The sequence below is a fragment of the Papilio polytes genome, unplaced genomic scaffold (genome assembly GCF_000836215.1).
Source record: "Papilio polytes unplaced genomic scaffold, Ppol_1.0 DF823958.1, whole genome shotgun sequence".
NCBI lineage: Eukaryota > Metazoa > Arthropoda > Insecta > Lepidoptera > Papilionidae > Papilio > Papilio polytes.
The window spans coordinates 1,033,361-1,039,947 of NW_013525246.1; the positions used below are offsets into that span (position 1 = coordinate 1,033,361).

The 6,587-nt window shown below is 35.5% G+C and overlaps 1 long non-coding RNA gene across 1 annotated transcript; it reads right to left on the minus strand.

Annotated features, from left to right (window-relative positions):
* Positions 1-5,022, minus strand: LOC106101736. The gene is made up of 3 exons (XR_001225533.1): positions 4,869-5,022; positions 4,229-4,487; positions 1-31 (listed from the first exon to the last, which is right to left on the minus strand). It is a non-coding gene; the product is annotated as an uncharacterized LOC106101736 (long non-coding RNA).
* Between the last annotated feature and the right edge of the window lie 1,565 nt (positions 5,023-6,587).

A 6,587-nucleotide genomic window follows, 5' to 3' on the forward strand; every position in this document is an offset into this window, starting at 1 on the left:
TGATCACCATCTTGAATGGCTTCTTGGCTCCCTGCAATCAACGCAACGTCTCCATTATTTATATAATTCTTGTGTCACAATTAATAATAATGAAAGTTTACTGAGTGCAATCATTTTCACTAATTTCAAATTAATTATTAACGTTATGCTAGCCATGCTAACCAACTAAATATCTTTTGCATTGCTTTTAACATTAACAAGGTGTTAATCGTGACAACACGGCAGAACCACAGACGCGACGCGACCCTGACATAACATCACAATACCGCTAGGAATGTTCTCAGTGTTTTAGTTTAGGAACATTTTAAATTCAACACATATAGTGCAATATCAAAGTATATCAGTAGACTTGTGATTAGTACATTTACCTCAGTAGCATTTTGGAGCTGTAACAAGCATAGCAAAAAATGCGTTATACTCTGCGGATGTGGATTCTGCGGGTTGCGTGCTGCGTGCTGCCGCAGCGAGCGTGACTCAGACGTTCCCGCAGAGAGACTACTGGACGTGTCATTCTGAACTAGAGGTTGATAACGCACCGAGCGATATCGACCCTCCAGATAACTATAATAACTGTCACGCAATCTTACACGACACAATGGCAAAGGAGAATTGTGAAAGACTTAAAGAAAATTTAATGTGATAAACGAAAGATAAACAACCTAACGATTACATCTGGTTACCAGGGGATCGTGTGAAGTGAATATGTATGTGATGATATAAATGCTCACGTAAATACATGAGCGCTTTTTAGTTTCTACACTAGTTTTCAGAATCATTAAGATAAAGGAAGTGGAACGCCTTATTCAATCTCAATGGCGGGCGTATTCTATGCAATGTCAAAACGAATCCTAACAGGATAGGCCCTGTTATTCACAGCCCACCGTCCCCTTTGACAAAGTTCCTGTGTTTGACGGACAGGTAATCGACCCAGCTAACGTCAGACTTTATTATTACTCGCTTATCGTTCCTAGTTATACGCTCGGTATGGTCACAAAAGCAAGCTTGTTCATCCTGACATTTGTGCCGTTGTAGCAGCATGACGCGCGCTTTGCTTGTTGTCTATTTACGCAGATGTAGTCCACGTCGGCGACACAAACTAATTGTTGCAGTTAATTATAACTCCGCATAATTCCGACGACCTTCGCTGCTCTCACCAATATCATAATGCAAACATGTCGAGGTCTCTCCCGCGGCTAAATATATGACTAACACCATCATCTAGTGTCCATACAAAATACCGGATATTGCTTTTCAATTTACTACGATACAAACATTATAATAACGTTGTGTTACTCTTCACCACATTAGGTACCTACTACGTTAATGACGTCGCATCTAAAACTAAAAACTGATCATTAAAATGTATTATATTTAAACACATTCTTATATGTTTGAATATAATACATGATGACGTATGCTAATATCACCGTAACGTGTATTTAGCTGTTGTTACAATGGAAAACTTTCATACAGCGGAATCCTATCCGGCTGTCACTTTATAAAAACTATCAACAACTATTTACAAGAAAACAATAACAAAGTTTGTTGATGTTTACTTGTTTACTTATCCATTTGCTTATAGGTTGCTGAAATGACTATTGCGATAGGTTTTTACATGTGTATGAAGTGGCGCAGGAAGGTCGTTTCAATGTCGCGCGGCGAGGCTGCGCGGTTTGCTCCTTGATCGATACGTATTGCTTACTTCATGTTGCAGACCAGTTATGTTATAAGAAAATGTTCCATTTCAATCGCGAGTTTGAACGTGACCTTAGAGTAACCACAATACAAACGTCATTTTGTCTTTGTCGCACACACACGCACACACACATGGTCTGTGACACACGGCGCCGCGGAGTGGATGACCGGAGACAAGGTAACGAGACTTCAACCAAAATCTCAACAAAAAAGCGGGGATCCTTGCGATTCATACTAATTAGTAATTGGATATATTTGGTAATTCTTCGCACGCGAAACAAAAGACTGTCCTCGCAGGGTTCATTGCGTTTGAATGAATCATTATAATATAAATAAAATCATTCAGTTTTAAGAATAACAAACATATATTACTGTTAAAACCTGCCGCGGGGCATCGATAGCGGGGCACGGGGTGCGCGGAGTCCGGGCGGCGAAGGGCGTTGCGAAACAAAAGGCCGACACAAGATAGCTGACTTTTAACCTTTCTCTTAACATTTACCAATAATGTGCACAATGTTCAGACGATACATATTTTTAAATTTTATTTTTCATTAAAAAGTTTCCTATAAAAATATAAAAAAACTACGGAGTCTTACTAAACAGCTACTGTCCCTACAAGAATTTCTTAGACGTCATGTCAATAGTAAACCTAGTGATTTTAAGCGTATATTACAAGGGCTTAGCAATTATATTACGTTTTAGAGAATACCTAGAACGAACGCAGAATAACGAACAGAAAAAGAAAAAACTTTAAAAATCAGTTTTCTTTAGAAGTAACGCATGATCACGCAACAGCGTTTTATTTTAATTTTTGTTGGTTAACAGTATAGATAAACAAAGGTAAATGTATTAGTCACTTTGAGAGTCGCAAAACTGTAGCGAAAGTATTACAACTGTCCTTAATATCACGATGTCGTAACATAATGCAGGCAAACCACTGCATTATGCCAAATTACAATTATCCTTCTGACACAATGTAAAAGGTAAACGACCCCAAGGTTGTTTTGTTAAATGTTTTTAAGTCTTACAATATATTTGTCAAATCAAATTAGGTAATTTTCACAACACATTCCACCGTTTGCTAATTATACGTTAGTTACTCGTATACTGTAGTTGGTGCTATTGCTCCAAATTCGACCACAATTCCAAATACAGCAGTCTTTAAAATAAATAACTGTATCTTCACCCCATTAATAACACATTCTGTTACCACTGCAGCAATCTTTAACTCATATTTCCAGATATGACATAGGTTAGTGACGCATCTCTACTTGTTAGACCCACAATTATGAAAAATCATATTTAAAAGCAAAAGTTTTAATTAGTAGACAGATGTATCTCTAGCCTGGCTTAGTATTAGCATGGCTATAGCTAGAAAATAGTCAGAAAGAACTCATAGGGTACTAATATATTTATTATTTCTCGCAGACAAGGTCGGGGCAACAGCTAGTAAAAACATAAGTATCAAGTAAAACACTTAGAATACATTTTGAAGTTACATGCCTTTGTAAATAAATAAATAATCAGAGATATTAGGTCACATACTAAAGGTAAGGACATCTCTCAGTGTTCACTCAGAATTCTCCGTTATTTTTGCCATATAGCATGCAGTAAACATAGACAAACTTGTCATGTAGGGATAATTGAGGGACAATTTTTGAAATGCCAACCCACTGGTCTGATCAATCCTAACAATACTGGGACTAGACATCCTGACCACTAAGAGCCAAGCTGAGAACAGAGTGGTGTTGAGGCATCTCAGTGACCGCTCAATGAAGGGACATCAAAATGAACACAACCCTCAGCAATGAAGAATGCAAAGATGAAGCCATAAAGCCATTTTTGTTTAGGAAATTATTATAATATAAGATATTGTATATGCAAATTAAAACATTTATACACAATGTGACTAGTTGACATCCCGCTATTAATTTAGTAGAGTACAGAATAATTTAGAAGTTAAAATACTCTCATCTATATGATTTGCTAATCTATTGACTAAATATTTGTTATTGGACACAATATAGTTACTAAATTACTAGACTAGTGCAATTCCAGCACCATTTGTGAGCTATTGGACTATCAACAATATCTTTAGATATAGAAGTATTCATTTATCATTGATATATGATCATTTATTGCAGCTACAATGTTATCATAACTACAATCAATATTTAAAAAAAGTAGTTGAAAAACTCTTAGCCATAACTAAACTTAATTTGGTAAATATTAATGTAATAATATATAATTGTTTGTTGTAAGTGTACTAATTATAGCTAATGATAAGTTTTGCTGCAACCAGTTTTGTGATTAAAATTCAAATTGTATGTTAAGTCAAGTTAATTCATATTTTTACATTTTACAAATTAAATAAACTGTGCTTAATGGTCAAGTGTTTGTTTTTGTATTTAAAAATAAACAGATTAATGTATAATTTTGCAATATTTGAATAAACTGATTCATATAAGTTTTGTTTTACATAATAGGTATAGTAAAAGGTAGTATGTAAAATATATACCAAAAAAATAATTACCTTTTCAAGTTCCTTTTCTATTTCAGTGGCGCGAATAACCAAAGGGCCGCGGACCGCGTACTCTAACTTCACCATGTTGGGATTTATATTATCCATCGTAACCGCTTTAGATGCCATGGTGCGTGTGTTAGAGGGCCTATTACAATATAGCAGACACGGCTCGCCGGAGTCCAACCTTCTCGCGACACCCGACCACAGGCGACTGGGGCTGGCAGCCGCCGCCGCGCCGCCACTTATCATCCACCTCATTGACGACATTCTGTAATCAATTTCACAACTAAACACAACCTACACATTTTAAATCGAAAACTTTTAGATTTAACGTTTGTTAAATTAAGATAAAAATCAAAGGAAAATTTTAGAAGTCATATTTTCAAAGGACAAAATCGCATTTCTGCGTATATGGCAGATTTAGAATAATTGAGATTGACACTGACGTCGGCAAGTTTTGTGTCGGGCCGACCGCCGATCAATAATATTTATCCCTCAATCGTTGAACAATTAAAACCTGTTATTTTTTTATTGCAGTTCAAGTTTAAACTACTCTAATTTACCTAACTACTTCATAATTAATGCCTTAGTAGTAAGGACCAAAATTATCACTACAATATTAAATCAACAAAAGTGTAATTAAAATTACCTATATACAATTGTTACATAAACCTAATCTACACTATTCACTAATGTAATGTTATCAGTTATCTCTACCTATTACGTAAATTTCCACTATATGTACATGATGTTATATAGTGTTATACACAGTACAGTATCGACCTACAAGGATCATATGGCACTTCACTTTTGTTTGACATGACATTGACAGGAGGGGCGCCTGATAGTTTATAGAATTACCAGTATGCAAAAAACTCTCAACTTTTCTCGAAATTCTCCCATGTTGTAAACAAAAAGAAACCACATCAAATGCTAATGATTTGCAACTTATGACCTGAATGCATGTAGTAATTGTTTACTTTTACAATACATCTTCACAAATTTATACATCTTTGTAATTATTCAAGCATAGACGAGATAGACCTTATTATTTTTGTTCAAAATTAACGATAAAGTGTAATAGTATTGTTATAAAAAAATCTTGTTTTTGTTGGCAGACGTCAACAGCTGCCTGCTTCAGATGGATTTTAACGTATTAATGTTATCATTTATGTATTTTCTTAAAAAACAATACAAAATTCACAATTCTAAATCAGACATTGCTAAATAAAAGTCTTGTGAAGTTTATGAAGCAAAAATAGCTTGTTCCTTATATCTTAAATATGATATTTTTACTGCATTACATTACATCAATCACCTATTTTTCTACAAACAACGAAAGGATTAATATCTGGCAACTCTAGCTCTCTATTAGAAAGGGATACAGCGGACACTTATAGCCTCTCACCCGGGTTCAATTTTATTTTGCGTGCAAGACTCTTAAGCCCTTAGCATAAGGTTTTATATTCATTGTTTTAACTGCAAGATGTACAGATAGAACTCATTCCTGTTGTACGTAGTACTTGTTACTTCCACGATTTTGACCAATGAGAGAGGGGTAACTACACGGATGAATATGAGTATGAATTTTACCTCGTATTTGCCTTAAATAATTCTAAAGCTGTATCAATTTTTCAATATGCATAATGACTATAAGAGGACTAGACATGGGTAGCTTGACTAAAATTGATGACCTGCAGAGCAGCTCACGACTCGCATGGGTAAAGTACATCCGTGAACCTAATCGTGAAGATCAGCGGCATGTCTATATGATTTGCGTGAATTGCGAGTCACCGAATGGTTTGCGAATCATTGTGTCAGTTCCCATGGTTATATTACTTCGCGTTGAGTCGTGAGTTGCTATTTTATTGGTTGAGCCGCAGTCCAAAGGATCAAGACCCTAATTTTAAGACCAGCTCTCTACTATTTACTATCTGATCACCTCGCATGCATCCTCCTTGAAAAATACGATGTCATCAGGAAAAACGTCCGAATGTCAGATGTCAGCGCTTCATTACCTAAGCCATTATGCTACCCAAAGCCAAATTAAATACCAAAATATACCTGGAATGCCCCCTTTATCAGCTTAACAATAACTCTTTTATCACTATCCACTCACTTTATTCTTATGGCAAATAACTGTGTGAAGATACTTTTACAATATGTGTCTGTGCGTCAATTCACGGAATTACTAAAATGATGCTAAATAACATAATAATATATCGACGCGTGACGCTATAAGAGTTACAAACAAATTGAGCACTTCGTCTTATCTTATAATTCTCGAATAATGTCAAGATAAATCAGCGTTTCTCTTATTACATGATAAGAGACAGTCGATGGTTTGCATTCCGAAATGGCAGACAGT